This window comes from Schistocerca nitens, chromosome 6 (genome assembly GCF_023898315.1).
Source record: "Schistocerca nitens isolate TAMUIC-IGC-003100 chromosome 6, iqSchNite1.1, whole genome shotgun sequence".
NCBI lineage: Eukaryota > Metazoa > Arthropoda > Insecta > Orthoptera > Acrididae > Schistocerca > Schistocerca nitens.
In genome coordinates, this window is record NC_064619.1 from 145,327,416 (window position 1) to 145,346,676 (window position 19,261).

Consider the following 19,261-nt stretch of genomic DNA (forward strand, 5'->3'; position numbering starts at 1 on the left):
CTAATACCCAATAGCACGTCCTCTTACATTGATGCATGCCTGTATTCGTCGTGGCGTACTATCCACAAGTTCATCAAGGCACTATTGGTCCAGATTGTACCACTCCTCAACAGCGATTCGGCGTAGATCCCTCAGAGTGGTTGGTGGCTCACGTCGTCCATAAACAGCACTTTTCAATCTATCCCAAGCAAGTTCGATAGGGTTCATGCCGGAGGACATGCTGGCAACTCTAGTCGAGCGATGTCGTTATCCTCAAGGAAGTCATTCGCAAGATGTGCACGATGGGGGAGGCGATTTGTCGTTCATGAAGACGAATGCCTCGCCAATATGCTGCCGATATTGTTGCACTATCGGTCGGAGGATGGCATTCACGTATCATACAGCCGTTACGGCGCCTTCCAAAACCACCAGCGGCGTACGTCGGCCCCACATAACGTCATCCCGAAACAGCAGGGAAATTCCACCTAGCTGCACTCGCTGCACAGTGTGTCTAAGGCGTTCAGCCTGAGTGGGTTGCCTCCAAACACGTGTGCGACGATTGTCCGGTTGAGCCGGCCGGTGTGGCCGTGCGGTTAAAGGCGCTTCAGTCTGGAACCGCGTGACCGCTACGGTCGCAGGTTCGAATCCTGCCTCGGGCATGGATGTGTGTGCTGTCCTTAGGTTAGTTAGGTTTAATTAGTTCTAAGTTCTAGGCGACTGATGACCTCAGAAGTTAAGTCGCATAGTGCTCAGAGCCATTTGAACCATTTGATTGTCTGGTTGAAGGCATATGTGACACTCATCGGTGAAGAGGAGGTGATGCTAATCCTGAACGGTCCATTCGGCTTTTTGTTCGACCCATCTGTACCGCGCTGCATATTGTCTTTGTTGTAAAGATGGACCTCGCCGCAGACGTCGAGAGTGAAGTTGCGCATCATGCAGCCTATTGCGCACAGTTTGAGTCGTAACACGACGTCCTGTGGCTGCACGAAAAGCATTATTCAACATGGTGGCGTTGCTGTCAGGGTTCCTCCGAGCCATAATCCGTAGGTAGCGGTCATCCACTGCCGTAGTAGCCCTTGGGCGGCATGAGAGAGACATGTCATCGACAGTTCCTGTCTCTCTGTATCTCCTCCATGTCCGAACAACATCGCTTTGGTTAACTCCGAGACGCCTGGACTCTTCCCTTGTTGAGAGGCCTTCCTGTCACAAAGTAACAATGTGGACGCGATCTAACTGCGGTATTGACCGTCTAGGCATGGTTGAACTACAGACAACACGAGCCGTCTACCTCCATCCTGGTGGAATGACTGGAACTGATCGGCCGACGGACCCCCTCCCTCTTATAGGCGCTGCTTATGCATGGTTGTTTACATCTTTGGGCGGGTTTAGTGACATCTCTGAACAGTCAAAGGGACTGTGTCTGTGATACAATATCCACAGTCACCGGCCGGTGTGGCCAAGCGGTTCTAGGCGCTTCAGTCTGGAACCGCGTGACCGCTGCCGTAGCAGGTTCGAATCCTGCCTTGCGCCTGGATGGGTGTGATGTCCTTAGGTTAGTTAGGTTTAAGTAGTTCTAAGTTCTAGGGGACTGATGACCTCAGATGTTAAGTCCCATAGTGCTCAGAGCCATTTGAACCAACATCGACAGTCAACGTCTATCTTCAGGAGTTCTGGGAACCGGAGTGATGCAATTTTTTTTTTTTTTTGATGTGTGTAGATTTTACTTTCCCTAACCCTTTCCTCATTTCTGGAAACTTCCAGCCCCAATCGAATGTGATTTTCAACTACGTGTAGCCTTGCTAGTACGTCCATATTTCATCTGCTGTTACCTAGAGACATGTCACCGAAGTGCAGTGATCCTCTCGTTGCGGACGTGGGTGCACCACTTTCTCCTTTGCGTGTTGGCATCACTACGTTTTATAGCCTGGACTTGTGCAGGTGCATAAGTTCGTGCCGTTTTTGAAATTTGAGGATTTAATTTTGTTAGTATAAGATACACTACATTATATTACAATACAATACACGACAGGAAGACTGATACACCACTCAGTGACTCGATCACCATCATTGTCAATGATCTCTTGCAGACATTTAGGTAGGCATTCTATGCCTTTCCTCTAGAACTGTTGTGGTTTCGAGTTGAAGAAAACTGTTAGGCAGCTGCTACGAAAAGCTTCATCATGAAACGCTTGTCTCTGAATGTTGTTAGAGAGATGGCGGAAAAGATGATAGTAGGGACTAAGTCTGATCCCTGTGGAAGGTGCGGAAGTGATTCCCAATCATGTGCAGCAATCGTATCTCTGCTGTTTGTGGTCGTACGTGGTCGTGTATTATTGTGGAATAACAACACAGATTTACTAGATGTCGTTTTCAGAGGCAACAGCGAGTCATCTTAGCTGTTTACTACACGCTGGGGCTTTTATCATTTCTTGTATTGTAGAAATTCACGATGAAGAATGTTATTTGCATTCTACCAAATACACGTCCGCCCCCGGTAGCTGAGTGGTCAGCGTGACAGACTGTCAGTCCAAAGGGCCCGTATTCGATTCCCGGCTGGGTCGGAGATTTTCTCCGCTCAGGGACTGGGTGTTGTGTTGTCGTAATCATCATCATTTCATCCCCATCGACGCGCAGGTCACCGAAGTGGCGTCAAATCGAAAGACCTGCACCAGGCGAACGGTCTACCCGACGGGAGGCCCTAGCCACACGTTTGTTGTGTGTACCAAATACAAAACACGAGTTTTTGAGGACGTGATCCATCCTTCGCATGGAATGTTCCTTTTTTCCATAAGCTACTCCTTCCTCATCCTTAAATTTACATACAGGCACCATTTCTCGTCACTTGTGACAATACTGCCAAAAATTGGCTTGTGCCTACAAGAAGACATATTGTAACAAGCTAGAAAATGTGAACTAAAGGCTAGGTGTGTGTTAGCGAATCTGTCAACAGTTGCAGTACTTATGTTTAGCGACTAGTTTCAAACCCTACAGGTCCATTTAAAAGTTCAAATTGTTCAAATGGCTCTGAGCACTATGGGACTCAACTTCTGAGGTCATTAGTCCCCTAGAACTAGTTAATCCTAACTAACTTAGGGACGTCACACACATCCATGCCCGAGGCAGGATTCGAACCTGCGACTGTAGTGGTCTCGCGGTTCCAGACTGCAGCGCCTAGAACCGCACGGCCACTTCGGCCGGCTCCATTTAAAAGCCCGGCCTACTGAGGCTGTACTGAAAGTACCCGATCTTAATAATGAACATCAAAATGGCAACACATGCTTTATAATATGTTTGCGGAATGATGGTCAAAATCCAAAATTGATTTTGACTTTGCTAAGCGGTACGTGTGGACTGTGACATCCATTCTGCAAACACCTGTAGATCATATGTTGGCACTTTGATTGTCTTGTTAATATCAGTCACTTTCAGTGCAGCCTCAGTAGTTCAGGCTTGAAATTAAACCTGTAAGTTTTGAAACTAACCGCCAAATGTAAATACTGCAACTGTTAACAGTATCGCTAATAAACATGCTATGAAATTTAATGAAGTTGATGGCTCCCTGTCAATAAACTGTTAAATTAAAAAAAAATGGTTATTCGTTGATTTTTGTTGTTGTCGCTTAACACATGTGGTACCCGTGTATCCTGTTTTAGCACCCATACTCTGTGAATGCAAATGGAACACGATGGTTGCGTGATTGCATCGCGTAATTTCTGCCTATCCCCACGTAGTTTGACGCGAATTACTACGAACCAACTGACTGAGGCGGTTTTCACGAAAAACAAAAGGTCTTTTGGAACGTGGTTCGTCACACAAGTAGAATTATACTTCAGAAACCAGTAAGTAATTATCGTGCCGTCCTCTCGGCAAATGCTAGCCCTCCACACTCCACCTTCCACCCCCACTCCCGTGCACACCACAAACTGTTGTCATGGGTTCTGCAGCACTAGATCCTCAATTAAATTGAAAGTGCAAACTGTGTTGGAAGTTCTCCTTTTTCTCTATTTCACACTCCGTACCGATTAGCCTCCAAAATGGTCAAAACGAGTTGTTAACATCATACAGGCTCCTGTTCGCAGCGATCAAACTTCAGGCTGAAAAAAAAAAACACGATTTAAGGGAAAACGAATACTTCACAATGCTTTGGTGCCATGTTAATGAAGAGTGACCCGGACTTCGGGAACGACCAAATACTTTTGAACGGTCCTGTCTAACATGCATCTAGGGGGGAACCTTCTTCAAGTCGATAACGTGCTTCCTCTTTTTATTTATCGTTAAAGACATCTGGCAGCGATGACACTCGTCGGAGAAGCTCATGGCTCTGCCTCGTGCAAGGTAGAGGTAGTTTCTATCGCATTAGAGCAGTGTGAAACGTTTTCCCTCTGGAATATATGGTGCAAGGGAAAGACTTGAGGCATTTATGTTATGAAAATTTTTCCCAGTACGTCACGGCAAACAGAAATGTTATTACACAATTCCGCGACGGCGAGAGAAACGATCAAAGACGGCAAATCTGAGTAAAAAATATGGGTAAATGAAAATAATTATTACTGTCAGAAGATGTAAATTACGTATTCACGTAAATGATTGTATAGTACTGATAGCCAGGAGTCCCCATCTGGGGAAGTTCGGCTGCCGTGCCGCAAGCCTTTTCAGTCGGCGCCATATGGGCGACTTGCGTGTCGATGATGATGAAATGATGAGGATGACAACGCAACACCAGACCCCGAGCCGAGAAAAATCTCCGACACCGCAGGGAATGGAACGCGGGCCTGTTGCAGGGCAATCAGACACGCTGGCCACCCAGCTAAGGGATGGACTCTTAAGTAAAATATATACGTTGGGAATGAAAAGAAATGATCAGCAACTCGCTATTAGGGTGGTTCTGATAAGCCTTATTGAATAGGCAGGAAAAAACAAGTAATGTGTTCTGTCGTTCTACCCTCAAAAACTTCGTCATGGGTCCTTTTTTTAACGCCTCTAAAAGAAAGATACAAATATTCATTCGAAGTTGTACTTATTATCATGGTATATGATCAGATTTGATACCGTACACAACCACACGATATAAGTGTTATCCATAGTCAACGATAACACATAAAAAAAAGCAAGAACAGAAATTCCCACCATATCAGAGTATGAATAGGTTTCTATTGGTATATTTCATCTCGCATTTTACGCGGTTATGAAGTTACGTTGGGGCAATGTGCACAGGTATTTCATGGCTAGCATATGTACTGAACAGCCAAAGAAACTGGTACACCTGCCTAATATAGTGTAAGACCCCAGCGAGCACACAGAAGTGCCGCAGCACGACGTGGCATGGACTTGACTAATGTCTCAAGCAGTGCTGAAGGGAACTGACACCATGAATCTTGCGGGGCTGTCCATAAATCAGTAAGAGTACGAAGGGGTGCAGACCTCTTCTGGACAGCACGTTGCGAGGCATCCCAGATACACTCAGTAACGTCCATATCTGGGAGTTTGGTGCTCAGTGGAAGTGTAAAATCAGAAGAGTGTTCCTGAAGCCACTCTGTAGCAATCCTGGGCGTGTGGGTTGTCGCATTGTCCTGCTGGAATTGCCCAAGTCCGTCAGAGTGCACAATGGACATTAATGGATGGAGGTGATCAGACAGGATGCTTACGTACATGTCAACTGTCAGAGTCGTATCTAGGCGTACCTGGGGTCTCATATCACAACAAATGCACACGCCTCACACCATTACAGAGCCTCCACCAGCTTGAACAGTTCTCTGCTGCCATGCAGGCTCCACGGATTCATGAAATGGTCTCCATACCCATACTCGTCCAACCGCTCCATAGAATTTGAAACGGACTCGTCCGACCAGGCAACATGTTTGTAGTCATCAACGTCCAGTGCAGGTATTGACGGCCCCCGGCGAGGGGTAAAGATTTGTGTTGTGGAGTTCAAAAATGGTGCAAATGGCTCTGAGCACTATGGGAGATAGCTTCTGACGTCATCAGTCCCCTAGAACTTAGAACTACTTCAACCTAACTAACCTAAGGACATCACACACATCCATGCCCGAGGCAGGATTCGAACCTGCGACCGTAGCGGTCCCGCGGTCCTACACTGTAGCGCCTAGAACGACTCGGCCACTCCGGCCGGCCGTGGAGTCATGAAGGGTACACGAGTGGGCCTTCGGCCCCGGAAGCCCATATCGATGATGTTTCGTTGAATGGTTCGCACGCTGATGCTTGTTGATGGCCCTGCATTGAAATCTGCAGCAATATGCGGAAGGGTTGCACTTCCGTCGCCTTGGACGATTCTCTTCAGTTATCTTTGGTCCCGTTCTTGCACGATATTTTTGCGGCGGCAGCAATTTCGGAGGTTTGATTTTTACCGGATTCCTGATATTCGCGGTACAGTCGTGAAATGGTAGTACGGGAAAATCCCCACTTCATCGCTGCCTCGGAGATGTGTTTCCTATCGCTTGTGCCTCAACTACAACACCATGTTCAGACTCACTTAAATCTTGATAACCTGCCATTGTAGCAGCAGTAACCTATCTAACAACTGCTCCAGGCACTTGTTGTTTTGTATAGGCGTTCCTGACAGCAGCGCCATAGCCTGACTGTTTACATATCTCTGTAATTGAAAACGCATGGCCCTTCAGTGGTAAAACGCTGTAAGTGGAGAGACTATGGATGGAATGGGTGAGTATTGTGGCTCGAGCACCCCAGCAGAACAGATGTTTGTGCTGTTGTGTGAGCGCCACTGTGCCTAAAGCGCGCTTTGCCCTCAAGACAAGACTGATGGCGCGGTGCGAGGCGCTGGTAGGCCCTCCCGTTACGTAGCGGCGGCCGCCCGGGCTGGGCCGTGAGCTGGCCGCCATAAGCGACCGACCGCGGCCGCTGTCGCTCTCCTTACCTGGAGGCGCGCGCTCCACACTGCCCACTGCGCGGCGTCATCCGTTACCCGCCTATCTCCACGTACTCCACATCGCTGGCCGCATTCTGCGCCCCACGGTCTGCTACTGTGCCACGTCGTGTGAACAGGAGCTCCACCCGAAACTAATAGGAAGGGCGTTCAATAAGTAAAGCGACACTTTTTTTGTTGAAAGCAGGTTGGTCTTATTCCACATCCGACACAGCGTATTGTTTAATTTTATCCATTGTTTTTCAGTGTTCCATCGGCGACCCAGTGTTCATGAGACCCAGAAAATATTAGATACAGGCTCCCAGGTAGATGCTATTTTCCTTGACTTCCGGAAGGTGTTCGATACAGTTCCGCACTGTCGCCTGATAAACAAAGTAAGAGCCTACGGAATATCAGACCAGCTGTGTGGCTGGATTGAAGAGTTTTTTGCAAACAGAACACAGCATGTCGTTATCAATGGAGAGACGTCTACAGACTTTAAAGTAACCTCTGGCGTGCCACAGGGGAGTGTTATAGGACCACTGCTTTTCACGATATGTATAAATGACCTAGTAGATAGTGTCGGAAGTTCCATGCGGCTTTTCGCGCATGATGCTGTAGTATACAGAGAAGTTGCAGCATTAGAAAATTGTAGCGAAATGCAGGAAGATCTGCAGCGGATAGGCACTTGGTGCAGGGAGTGGCAACTGACCCTTAAAATAGACAAATGTAATGTATTGCGAATACATAGAAAGAAGGATCCTTTATTGTATGATTATATGATAGCGGAACAAACACTGGTAGCAGTTACTTCTGTAAAATATCTGGGAGTATGCGTGCGGAACGATATGAAGTGGAACGATCATATAAAATTATTTGTTGGTAAGGCGGGTACCAGGTTGAGATTCATTCGGAGTGTCCTCAGAAAATGTAGTCCATCAACAAAGGAGGTGGCTTACAAAACACTCGTTGGACCTATACTTGAGTATTGCTCATCAGTGTGGGATCCGTACCAGATCGGGTTGACGGAGGAGATAGACAAGATCCAAAGAAGAGCGGCGGGTTTCGTCACAGGGTTATTTGGTAACCGTGATAGCGTTACGGAGATGTTTAGCAAACTCAAGTGGCAGACTCTGCAAGAGAGGCGCTCTGCATCGCGGTGTAGCTTGCTCGCCAGGTTTCGAGAGATTGCGTTTCTGGATGAGGTATCGAATATATTGTTTCCTCTACTTATACCTCCCGAGGAGGTCACGAATGTAAAATTAGAGAGATTAGGGCGCGCACGGAGGCTTTCACACAGTCGTTCTTCCCGCGAACCATACGCGACTGGAACAGAAAAGGGAGGTAATGACAGTGGCACGGAAAGTGCCCTCCGCCACATACCGTTGGGTGGCTTGCGGAGTATAAATGTAGATGTAGATGTAGACTGTTTTACTTTCGTAAAATGAAGAACAAACCGCTTTCAGTCACAAGTTGCGATCATTTACTGCACTATGCATTTCGAGCCCTGGAGGCTAATCTTCAGGTACTTTTTGGTGATTTACATCAGGTTTTTTAGTTGTTTGCCTGTTGATATTACATTTTTGTGTTACAACATGGTATATTGTAGATATAAGTTCAACAACGTTAATAATATGAAAGGCCTTTCGACTAAACCATTTCGAAAAATCTACAATAGCTAACCACATGTATATTAATAAACACAGACTTGACGACATCCACAACAGCCTAACTGTACTTCACACAGAACCCCACAGTAAATCTACTAGAACAATTAGAAATAATGCTACAGAAAGAAAAATATTCCGAAAACTTGTTGAATGAACAAACAGAGTTTAACAGCCATAATTTTTTCTACACCTTTAAATGTTTATTTTTTCCCGAGGAATCAAATCTATAATAGTACAAACAGCTCACAACAAACAACATGATGCCAAATAATTATTTTAATAATACCTGTGTACTAGTAATACTATACCATATTATCTTCTGTGAAACAAGGAAATCGATTATATTTAGAAGCAGACCATCTGTATGAACGAGAATCTTTTGGCATGTTTACGATCTGCTACTACAATGTGCGAAAAAGTGTATGACTATGTATATATCCCAGTATGTACTGCAAAATTAAAGATGTGTATTGTGTATACCAACTGCACAACAGAAGCAGACATCATACAATGTTAAACTGTAAGTTAGTTTCATATTATTAACGCTGTTAAACTTATATCTTCAATATACCATGTTGTAACACAGAAATGTAATATCAACAGGCAAACAACTAAAAAACCTGATGTAAATCACTAAAAAGCACCTGCAGATGAGCCTCCAGGGCTCGAAATGCATAGTGCAGTAAATAAACGCAACTTGTGACTGAAGGCGGTTTGTTCTTCATTTTACAGTGTATTGTTCCCCACTCTTTTGGCTGCAAAACCCTATTTTTCAAAATAATCTTCCTTCAGTACGGTTCGTTACGCCACCTTACTGGAAGGGCCTTTATGCCTGCTTGGTACTACTCTGCTGGTCGGAGCCAACGTCTCACTACATCAGTAACATCCCTATTATCCACACGCTGCTTCCCGTGGAGTGCATCCTTCATTGGGCCAAACAGACGGAATTCTCAAGGAGTGAGACCTGAGCACGCACCTCTGAGTACCCCAACTGCTGGACAAGTGTCTCAGCGCTGCCAACAGAGACGTCCAGCTGTGCAGCGAAGTGCTTGTGAGAGTGTCCACACGTTCCAACGTTGCAGCCGTGGCAGCTGTGTGCGGTCGGCATGCACGCGGGAGATCGGACAGGTTTGCGCGACAGCCATCTCGCCCAACGACTCACCTTGCTTTTGTTCACTGCCAGGTCTCCGTAGACATTCTGAAGTCGCCTTTGAACATTTGCAATACTCTGATTTTCTGCCAAAAGAAAGTGGCAGCTTTCTATTTGGAAAGCAAGACCATCATAGACGCCAAGGCTGCGTAAAGTGCCGCAGCCCATCGAAACTTCATGAAACTATATGAAACTTTAGGGGCTGAAGTGGGAACGTTCTACGATGTTCTACCACAAATTCTACATTTTTTCAACCGAAATTGGCGGAGGAAGAAATGTGTTGCATTACTTGAACGCCCCTCGTAGTTTTGCGATCAGTGTAATGGTCAAGCCTGAACTAGTGCGCCCCACACAGCGGACAAGGGTCTACGCGGAAGCAAGATTGCGATTTAATGTCCTGCCGACGACAAGGCCATTACGGACGCAGCAGAGCTCGGTATGGGGAAGAAAGCGGAAGGAAATCGGCCCTCTCCTTTCAATGGAAACATCGCGATATTCATCCTAAGCGATTGTGAAAAAATCACCTAAAATATAAATCTGGACGGCCGAATAGGGATTTGAACCACCATACTCTTGAATGCGAGTCCATCATCTTATCACTCCGCTATGTGCTCTCACCGTTGCTGCCTCTCAGTCGTTAGGAGAGCTAATTCAACCTCTGTGACAATGTGCGACAATGCACTGTTAAGCATCTCATATATATATATATATATATATATATATATATATATATATATATATATATATATATATATATATATAGACAGAGAGAGAGAGAGAGTAGTGTTTTGCGCCCACGTGTCCACACTTAAGCCCCTGACCTACACTCCTGGAAATTGAAATAAGAACACCGTGAATTCATTGTCCCAGGAAGGGGAAACTTTATTGACACATTCCTGGGGTCAGATACATCACATGATCACACTGACAGAACCACAGGCACATAGACACAGGCAACAGAGCATGCACAATGTCGGCACTAGTACAGTGTATATCCACCTTTCGCAGCAATGCAGGCTGCTATTCTCCCATGGAGACGATCGTAGAGATGCTGGATGTAGTCCTGTGGAACGGCTTGCCATGCCATTTCCACCTGGCGCCTCAGTTGGACCAGCGTTCGTGCTGGACGTGCAGACCGCGTGAGACGACGCTTCATCCAGTCCCAAACATGCTCAATGGGGGACAGATCCGGAGATCTTGCTGGCCAGGGTAGTTGACTTACACCTTCTAGAGCACGTTGGGTGGCACGGGATACATGCGGACGTGCATTGTCCTGTTGGAATAGCAAGTTCCCTTGCCGGTCTAGGAATGGTAGAACGATGGGTTCGATGACGGTTTGCATGTACCGTGCACTATTCAGTGTCCCCTCGACGATCACCAGTGGTGTACGGCCAGTGTAGGAGATCGCTCCCCACACCATGATGCCGGGTGTTGGCCCTGTGTGCCTCGGTCGTATGCAGTCCTGATTGTGGCGCTCACCTGCACGGCGCCAAACACGCATACGACCATCATTGGCACCAAGGCAGAAGCGACTCTCATCGCTGAAGACGACACGTCTCCATTCGTCCCTCCATTCACGCCTGTCGCGACACCACTGGAGGCGGGCTGCACGATGTTGGGGCGTGAGCGGAAGACGGCCTAACGGTGTGCGGGACCGTAGCCCAGCTTCATGGAGACGGTTGCGAATGGTCCTCGCCGATACCCCAGGAGCAACAGTGTCCCTAATTTGCTGGGAAGTGGCGGTGCGGTCCCCTACGGCACTGCGTAGGATCCTACGGTCTTGGCGTGCATCCGTGCGTCGCTGCGGTCCGGTCCCAGGTCGACGGGCACGTGCACCTTCCGCCGACCACTGGCGACAACATCGATGTACTGTGGAGACCTCACGCCCCACGTGTTGAGCAATTCGGCGGTACGTCCACCCGGCCTCCCGCATGCCCACTATACGCCCTCGCTCAAAGTCCGTCAACTGCACATACGGTTCACGTCCACGCTGTCGCGGCATGCTACCAGTGTTAAAGACTGCGATGTAGCTCCGTATGCCACGGCAAACTGGCTGACACTGACGGCGGCGGTGCACAAATGCTGCGCAGCTAGCGCCATTCGACGGCCATCACCGCGGTTCCTGGTGTGTCCGCTGTGCCGTGCGTGTGATCATTGCTTGTACAGCCCTCTCGCAGTGTCCGGAGCAAGTATGGTGGGTCTGACACACCGGTGTCAATGTGTTCTTTTTTCCATTTCCAGGAGTGTATTTCCCAGAGTAACATAGGCATTAATGGCTTGCTCTTGCCAAATGTACTTGGCGGTACTGCTCGACGTAAACATATGCAACTTTTAATAGCTATAATTATTAGCCTGCAAATGACGTAAATACTGATGTAATGTACGCCGTCTTCAGTCACCTATTATATCCTAAATATATTTGAGAGCGTGAGGCTGCGGCAGTAATTGAAGCGGAGTCTTCAAAAGTGTTCGATCGCATCTACTCAATAGGAGGAGGTATTTGAAAATTAGGAAAACAGTATACTGAATTTTACAATTTCTTGTCTGAAGGATATTGAGCAGTACTTAATCACGGAATGTCGTCCAAGAGGTAAGCATTCACGAAAGTTTAAATCTTATTCTGATACCGTGACACTATTTCGTTAGTATAATTCAATGTTATCTTTCGGCAAACGATATAATAAACTAATAGTGCTATCTCAATGTCTGTGCTTAATGAACTCCATCCAATCTATTGTCAAATAATATTATCCACTAACCTCATCCCCATTACAGAATCGAAAACCCTAGATTAAAAGAGTTTCACCGTGTCATTGCTTCGCAAATGATGTTTCCGCACATCTCAAATTTTGTGAAGTCATGTATCTTGAACTGTGTGTGGTACAGTGATATAAGTTCGCAGGTTCATTCAGAGGTACAACTTGATACTGTCCGCAAGATGTCTTGTGAATAGAGTTAGTAGTAAATAAGTAATTAATTTAAACGTCATGGCTGATGCCAAAGTTTTACTGAATAAACAGGATACTACAGTAAAAGATAGGCTCTTTTCCTTTCATTATTTTGTGTGGGGTGTCAACGAGAAGAAGTTTCGAAAATGTTTGAAATTATGTGTAAAATACGTTGGAAATAGCCAAGTGCTCTAATCCTCTAATAGTGGATGAATTTAGTGTGGGTAACCTGCACACCATTAGGTACACTGCGTCAAGGTATGCAGACACTTTCTAACTACAATACTTACTGTGTTAAGCCTTTAACGTAAGATTGTACCCTTTAATGAGTAGATTAAGACAACATTTAAAAATTTTAACTTTGGTCAATAATTATTTGAAAAATCAAAAAGTTTGTTGCCCCTGGAATCCCTTAGATGGACTACCTGGATCTGCGACGTATTACTGCTCTTGCTTTAGTACTATACATGATGAAACAATCCATTGTCGACAAGGAGAGGAGTACGTATCAACAAAGTGAGTGAGCAACGAGAAGGAACCTCACAGCCGCCTCGCTCGATAAAGGCTACGCAGAAATGCTATGGTAATCTCCCCGGTCAGATCTTCGATAAAGATCTACACCTACATTTATACTCCGCAAGCCACCCAACGGTGTGTGGCGGAGGGCACTTTACGTGCCACTGTCATTACCTCCCTTTCCTGTTCCAGTCGCGTATGGTTCGCGGGAAGAACGACTGTCTGAAAGCCTCCGTGCGCGCTCTAATCTCTCTAATTTTACATTCGTGATCTCCTCGGGAGGTATAAGTAGGGGGAAGCAATATATTCGATACCTCATCCAGAAACGCACCCTCTCGAAACCTAGCGAGCAAGCTACACCGCGATGCAGACCGCCTCTCTTGCAGAGTCTGCCACTTGAGTTTATTAAACATCTCCGTAACGCTATCACGGTTACCGAATAACCCTGTGACGAAACGCGCCGCTCTTCTTTAGATCTCTGTCTCCTCCGTCAACCCGATCTGGTACGGATCCCACACTGATGAGCAATACTCAAGTATAGGTCGAACGAGTGTTTTGTAAGCCACCTTCTTTGTTGATGGACTACATTTTCTAAGCACTCTCCCAATGAATCTCAACCTGGTACCCGCCTTACCAACAATTAATTTTATATGATCATTCCACTTCAAATCGTTCCGCACGCATACTCCCAGATATTTTACAGAAGTAACAGCTACCAGTGTTTGTTCCGCTATCATATAATCATACAATAAAGGATCCTTCTTTCTATGTATTCGCAATACATTACATTTGTCTATGTTAAGGGACAGTTGCCAATCCCTGCACCAAGTGCCTATCCACTGCAGATCTTCCTGCATTTCGCTACAATTTTCTAATGCTGCAACTTCTCTCTATACTACAGCATCATCCGCGAAAAGCCGCATGGAACTTCCGACACTATCTACTAGGTCATTTATATATATTGTGAAAAGCAATGGTCCCATAACACTGCCCTGTGGCACGCCAGAGGTTACTTTAACGCCTGTAGACGTCTCTCCATTGAGAACAACATGCTGTGTTCTAAGTGTTCGAAGTATATTATTCCCGATCTTGTTGACACGAAATTTTGGACGAACCGTTTTTAGATGTAGATTTTAATTTGGACAGGTATTAAATTACTAGTCCGTCCCGAATGTGCAGACGTGATCAGAACAAGAGCTGCGTGAACTAGAAGTCTAACTGCCTGAACCTCGCCCAAACTGAACTGCAAGGGAGAGTCACAACAAATGTTCAGTATTGTTCTATACTAGGTATTTTAAACAGTGAGAGTGTTTCCGTGGTAGTCAAATACTTTCCAACACACTTTGTTTGAAAAAATAAATTGCGAGAGTTGTGTGAAGGAGGCAGCTCTTTCGAGAGGAGTGCTGTTAGCGACAGTAGCGAATGACCTGCGAGGACACTTGGTGGTCCTGCACCTGAAGGCAATTGGCCGAAAGGCGTAAATAGTTCAACAATGTCCGGAGCTACTTGGAGCTTAAAAAATTGAGGAAAGGGCTGGCAGACGTGGGGAGCAAGTCGTGGACTCTGTGGGGCTGAGGCGATGTTTGAGAGTCTTGCACGTCTCAAGTCGGAACCGCAACGGTCCATAAAAGCATCGTTTAGTTACGGAAGACTTACAGGCGTTCTCAAGTCAGTTTCTGTGAGCGGACGTGAGAGTCTCTTCGTCACTCTGGGGTTTTATGAGCGAGTGCTGCGCCCTAGTGAGAGTACACACGATTCGTTGGAGCAACTTCCGTATCAGATGAGCTGTTTAACAAGAACCAGAGAACTCCCGATTCTTTCCCGTGTATAAAACAGCTTCAGACATCTGATTACTTCACAAATGTGTTAATGTGTAAAAAAAGTTTTGAAATTATGCTCAAAGGTTGTTGGTTCAATGGTTCAAATGGCTCTGAGCACTATGGGACTCAACTGCTGAGGTCATTAGTCCCCTAGAACTTAGAACTAGTTAAACCTAACTAACCGAAGGACATCACAAACATCCATGCCCGAGGCAGGATTCGAACCTGCGACCGTAGCGGTCTTGCGGTTCCAGACTGCAGCGCCTTTAACCGCACGGCCACTTCGGCCGGCCAAATGTTGTTGGAAGTTGCTAAGTACTCTCATTACGAAACACTGTATGAATAGAGTCTGATTGTTGTTATAGGAAATAGGTACCGCCTTCTATGCAAAAGCACAGTTTTTTCTTGTTGCCCAAACATGTTTTGGCACCTCTGCGCCCTCATCAGTGGGTTTGGTTATTGAAAACCGTAAAAAGTGAGCGTATTTTAGGTTGTAACTGATCTAACGAAGTGAAGCCCAACGAAAGTTTTTGTTCGTTTTTCTTCTTATCGTAATTTTACATTATACATGGTTTTGCAGGACCATCTGTATGGAGTCCTGCACTGATAGCTTGTGATCTGCTTACCAAACGAAGTAAAAGTGAATTTCATCTACGAGTTAACATATCTCCTGATTTTTTAAAAAGCTGGCCGCTGAGGGCGAGTGGTTCTAGGCGCTTCAGTCCGCAACCGCGCACCTCCTATGGTCGCAGGTTCGAATCCAACCTAGGGCATGGATGTGTGTGATGTCCTTAGGTTAGTTAGGTTTAAGCAGTTGTAAGTCTAGGGGACTGATGACCTCAGATGTTAAGTCCCATAGTGCTTAGAGCCATTTTTTTTATTTTTAAAAAACGTGATTTTGGTGTGGCAAAATATTTTACGTGTATATTTATTATTACTCACGTTTTGTTGTGACCGATCCTTCATCTTTTGCGTTCTGAAGGCACTGCACACACATATTAATGTACTTGGCGTAATTTCGTTTTTATAAACGCCTTTTCACTTCGCAAAACGCTGTGAGCAATATGTTGTGTTTCCTAACCCCATCGGCGCTCATTTGTTCCCGAAAGAGTTTGGCGCTTAAAATATGTTACCTTTGTAAGCTTCCAATAAATAAAACCCTCTGATGATGGCACAGAGGTGCCGAAACAAGTTTGAGTAACAAGGAAAAACAGTGTTATTGCATAAAAGGCTGAACCTATATCCTTTATTTAACTGGAAACACGGAAGGAAAAACAAGAGCTGCATCTACATTTACATCTACATCTACATAGATACTCTGCAAATCACATTTAAGTGCCTGGCAGAGGGTTCATCGAACCACCTTAACAATAATTCTCTATTATTCCACTCTCGTGCGAAAAAAACGAACACCTATATCTTTCCGTGAGAGCTCAGATTTACCTTATTTTATTGTGATGATCGTTTCTCCCTATGTAGGTTGGCGTCAGCAAAATATTATAGCATTCGGAGGGGAAAGTTGATGATTGTAACTGAGTGAGAAGATACTTCGCAACGAAAAACGCCTTTGTTTTAATTATGTCCATCCCAAATTCTGTGTCATTTTAGTAACACTCTTTCCCCTATTTCGAGATAATACGAAACGTGCTAACCTTCATTGTACCTTCTCGATGTACTCCGTCAGTTGGTTACCAAGGGGCTTTCGGCTTCTTAGGCCATCGTCAGGTGACAGACGAATGCCACAAAACACGTATAAAGTGACGTGCGACATACACAGATATTACTTATACAGGAGGTTAAAAAATGATGACATTTAGAGTTTTTACTTAATACACAAATAGTTGCATTTAACAAAAAGTGATAAACTTTGTGGGTGGTTATGATTACTATCATTACGTTTAACACCAGATGAAAAAATAAAGTAGAATTTACAATTGTAATCTAGTATTTACGTAACTGAAATTTAATTTAACAGAGAGTGTAACGTTCTTTTTATAAAGGAAATAACTTTACGATTACGTTAAATGAATGTATGAACTGTGGAAAAGATACAGAACTCGAATTGTCATGTTGCGTGTTGTAACTGCAAGTGGTGTGCTTGCTCTGTGTTATTGTTAGCAAAACTTTACAAGAATCGATTGGACAATGCAACTCCCAATACTAATAACGAAATACAGTCACTGAAAAATACATTTAGCCCCTTAGGCACTGAATCATCTGGCCCTGTTCAAAACTGATAACTTTGGTCCCTGTGCACATAACAAATAAATTAAATTGTCTTACCTGTAAATCAAAACGGAGTAACGCGATGTATTCTGGTCTCTCACAAAAAATATGAATGCTAGCTACAGGCTCAGCAGTGTGAAATGATGGCGATAATACTTGAAATGCACATGATATTCATTTGGCTTATAAACGAGAACATTTAAGGAAACTCAACTTCTTTAAAAAATATCTGACCTGGACTGGGAGGCGGTATTTAACACTTTTACCTTATTTCCATAAAGGCCTCTGCTTCCAAGTTCAACAGTACTGACATACCTACCTACCTACATACATACATACATACATTAATCCTTGTTCCATAGACTATGAATACGAAATTTCGTAATGATGTGGAACGTGTCCTTTTAACATAAGTTTTATTCACACAAAATAATTAATTAATTAATTTTTTTTACAGTTACTACTTCGTATCTAAGAATTGATCTATTGCGTGGTAGGAGATGTCATTCATAATTCTTTTACTTTACTTTTAAATGTTGGTTGGCTATCTGTCAGACTTTTAATACTATTTGGCAAATGATCAAAGATTTTTGTGGCAGCATAATTCACCCCTTTCTGTGCCAAAGTGAGATTTATTCCAGAATAATGAATATCATCCTTTCTTCTAGTGTTGTAGCTATGCACTTCGCTGTTATTTTTACATTAGGATGGGTTATTAATGACAAATTTCTTAAGTGAATATGTATATTGCGAAGGTACTGTGAATATCCCGAGTTCCTTAAATAAATGTCTGCAAGGTGATCTTGGGTGGGCTCCAGCTATTATTCTGATTACATGCTTTTGTGCAATGAATACTTTCTCTCTTAATGACGAATTGCCCCAAAATATGATGCCATATGAAAGCAGTGAATAAAAATAGGCATAGTATGCTAATTTACTGATATGTTTATCACCACAATTTGCAATAACTCTAATAGCATAAGTAGCTGAACCTAATTGTTTCAGCAGATCATCGATGTGTTTCTTCCAATTTAATTTCTCATCAATGCACAAAGCCAGAAATTTTGAGTCTTCTACCTTAGCAACAGACTTCCGTTCATAGTCTGTATTTATCAATGGTGTTATGCCATTTACTGTACAGAATTGTATAAACTGTGTTTTCTCAAAATTTAGTGAGAGTCCATTTGCAGAGAACCACTTAATAATTTTCTGAAAGACATTATTTGCAATTTCCTCAGCTGACTCTTGCTTGTTGGGTGTAATTACTAAACTTGCATCATCAGCAGAAAGAACTAATTTTGCATCTTCATGAATGTAGAGTGGCAAGTCATTAATATATATTAAAAACAATAAGGGACCCAAGACTGAACCCTGTGGGACACCATTCATGATACTTCCCCTGTTAGAGGGCTCTGCTGGTTTTTGTAGACTATCTGTACTGTTAATTTCAACCTTCTGCATTCTTCCAGTTAAGTATGAATTAAACCATTTGTGTACTGTCCCACTCATACCACAATACTTAATCTAACACACCACAAAGACTGCCTACACCATCGTCTTTCCTTCACAGACGGCTACCTACAACTGTGCCAAGCGCTCTCTTACTCCAACACTAACAGTATAGAATCTTTGACTCTGTGGTCGCCCACAGTCAGAGAACCACATTATCGAACCTATCAGAGACATTCATTGTTTATAGTACACTAGTTTCATTTTAATTTATTAATGTTCTTATCTTGTTCTGGTGCCACATACAAGTGTGCCCCAGTATACTCCTCTAAAGAAGAAAAATGAACCCTAGTTTCGTCATTTAATATTAAACTGTTTTCCTGTGTCAGATGTTTATTGGTTCAAATGGCTCTGAGCACTATGGGACGTAGCATCTGAAGTCATCAGCCCCCTAGAACTACTTAAACCTAACTAACCTAAGGACATCACACACATCCATGCCCGAGGCAGGATTCGAACCTGCGATCTTAGCGGTCGCGCTGTTCCAGACTGAAGCGTCTAGAACCGAGCGTCCACACCGGCCGGCCAGATGTTTATTGAGCTCACATAATTCCAGTAGG